The sequence below is a fragment of the Piliocolobus tephrosceles genome, chromosome 2 (genome assembly GCF_002776525.5).
Source record: "Piliocolobus tephrosceles isolate RC106 chromosome 2, ASM277652v3, whole genome shotgun sequence".
NCBI lineage: Eukaryota > Metazoa > Chordata > Mammalia > Primates > Cercopithecidae > Piliocolobus > Piliocolobus tephrosceles.
The window spans coordinates 146519792-146522390 of NC_045435.1; the positions used below are offsets into that span (position 1 = coordinate 146519792).

The window sequence follows — 2599 nt, forward strand, 5'->3', positions numbered from 1 at the left end:
GAATGTCTTGTTTCTCCATCTGTCCATTCTTCATCCACCCATTTGTACATCCTTTATTAACATGCAGTTATAATATACCCTATACTATATTGGATAGGAGAAGGAAGGGTAAATAAAACATACCCAGCAACACGCTCTGTGCCAAATGCATATTTATTTATGTTTATTCATACATAATATTTTACTTATGGAGTACATGTGATATTTTGTTATGTGCATAGACTGTATAATGATCAAGTCAAGGATTTGAGGCGACCATCACTTTGAGTATTTATTATTTCTGTGCATTGGGAATGTTTCAAATCCTCTCTTCTAGAAACACTGAAATATACAGTATGTGTTCTTAACTATAGTCACTCTACTTTGCAGTGGAAAGAGAGGATTTATACTTTTTATCTAACTGTGTATTTGCACCTGTTAACCTACCTCTTCTCATCCTCCACTCACCCACCCAACATTCTTAGCTTCTCCTATTTATGATTAACATTTTTAGCTCCCACACATGAGTAAGGACATGCAATATTTGTCTTTCTGTGCCTGGGTTATTTCACTTAAAATAGTGATATCCCCTTCCACCCTTGTTGCTGAAATACACGATTACATTCTTTTTTATAGCCAAATAGTACACCATTGTATACTACGTTTTTTCTTTATCTATTTGTTCATTGATGGACATTTATATGGATCCCATTTCTTTACCATTGAGAATAGAGCTGTGATAAACATGCTGGTACCGGTATCCCTTTGATATATTCACTGGTTTCTATTCCTTTGGATAGACCCTCAGTAGTGGGATTGCTGGTGAATATGGTAGCTGTGTTTTTAGTTTTCTGATAAATCTCTATAATATATTCCATAATAGCTTTACTAATTTACATTCCTACCAACAGTGTATGAGTTCCCTTTTCTCCACACTTGACCAGTATCTATTGCTTTTTGTCTTTTTTTTTTTTTTTTTTAATCAGTGAAGAGGTGGCTTTAACAAATATATTTTCCAGAAATCTCCAGAACCTTTGGTGCCACCACGATGTAAACAGAACAGCTGAGTCCTCCGGGTAGGCTTCAGGTGCCATCTGCACAGATCGCGTGTGCGGGAGCCATGGAGTCAGAGGCGCTTCCTCAAATGCATCCCCTGTCTCTGGCAGACACACAGGCCCCAGGGCCCCGTGGACACGGTTTGTCCCAGCGTATGCACGCCACTTCCTGGGTCTGGGGGGTGGTACCTCAGAGGCTGCCCGCAGCAGGAAGCCCACGAAGAAACCAGGGCCTGTTGTTCCACTCGTCAGAGACGCCAGAAGGAGCTAGAGGGCGGCATCAGAGCCTGCGGCCCAGGCAGGGGTGCCCAAGAGCACATCAGCTTCAGACCCTTGGCAAGGCCAGAAGATGGTGAGTGGAAAGCAGGGGGCCCGTGGAGAGACCCCGAGAAGGGGCCGTTTAGCTGGGAGTCCTGCATTTGCCGTTTGTGTTTCATCCGGCGATTTTGAAACCAGGTTTTTATCTGGAACTCTGAGAGTTGCATCTCCCTGGCCAGCCTCTTCCACTCCAGAGGGTGCAGGTACTGGTGGTGCTGGAAGACGCCCTCCAAGGTGCGAACCTGCTCCCTGGTGAAGGCTGCGCGGACACTGGAGGCCCGCCCGGCGTATGGCTCCTTACTCAACCCAGCCACGGCCCTCTCCGGCGCAGGCAGATTTGAGCAGCTAGCCTCCCTCGTGCTGACGACCTGAGGGGTCTCCCGGGTGCCGAATGTCTGGCCAGGGCCAGAGGCTCCCCGGGGAGACGTCGGCAGGCCTGGGGGTGTGGGTCGGCCCTGAGCAGCTGCTCTGGGAGACCTAGTCCACGGAGCCAAAGCTGGAGGGCTGCTGCCAGCCACGAAGTGGGGAGGAGGAGAGACGCATGGCGGTCAGGTGGGCCGGAGGGAAAGCCGGGCGGGGCTGGCCAGGCACAGGATCCAGCTCGCTTTTTGTCTTTTTAATAATAGCCATTTTAACTAGGATAAGATGATATGTAATCTTTAGTTTTGATTTGTATTTCCCTGATAAATAATGATGCTGATAATTTTTTCATATACCTGTTGGCCATTTGTATGTATGTATTCTTTTGAGAACTGTCTATTCAAGTTCTTTCCCACTTTTTTTTTTTTTTTTTTTTTTTGAGACACAGTCTCACTCTGTCACCCAGGCTGGAATGCAGTAGCAGAATCTCGGCTCATTACAACCTCTGTCTCCCAGGTTCAAGCGATTCTCCTGCCTCAGCCTCCCAAGTAACTGGGATTACAGGTGTGTGCCACCATGCCTGGCTTAATTTTGTAGTTTTAGTAGAGATGGGGTTTCACCATGTTGGCCAGGCTGGTCGTCTTGAACTCCTGACCTCAAGTGATTCACCCACCTCTGCTCCCCAAAGTGCTGGGATTAAAAGTGTGAGCCACCATGCCTGGCTTCATTCTGCTCACTTTTTAATGGAATTAAAAAAAAAAATTGTATAATTGTTTGAGTTCTTTGTATATTCTGGATATTAATTCCTTGTCAGATGAATGATTTGCAAATATTTTCTCCCATTCAACTGTCAACTGGTTGTCTCTTCACTCTGTTAATTGTGTCTT

General features: G+C 45.8%; 1 pseudogene across 1 annotated transcript; it reads right to left on the reverse strand.

The window, feature by feature from the left end:
* Positions 1–940: 940 nt before the first annotated feature.
* Positions 941–1900, reverse strand: LOC111539428 (annotated as a pseudogene). Its single transcript, XR_002730681.1, has one exon. The product of XR_002730681.1 is annotated as a homeobox protein VENTX pseudogene (transcript).
* Between the last annotated feature and the right edge of the window lie 699 nt (positions 1901–2599).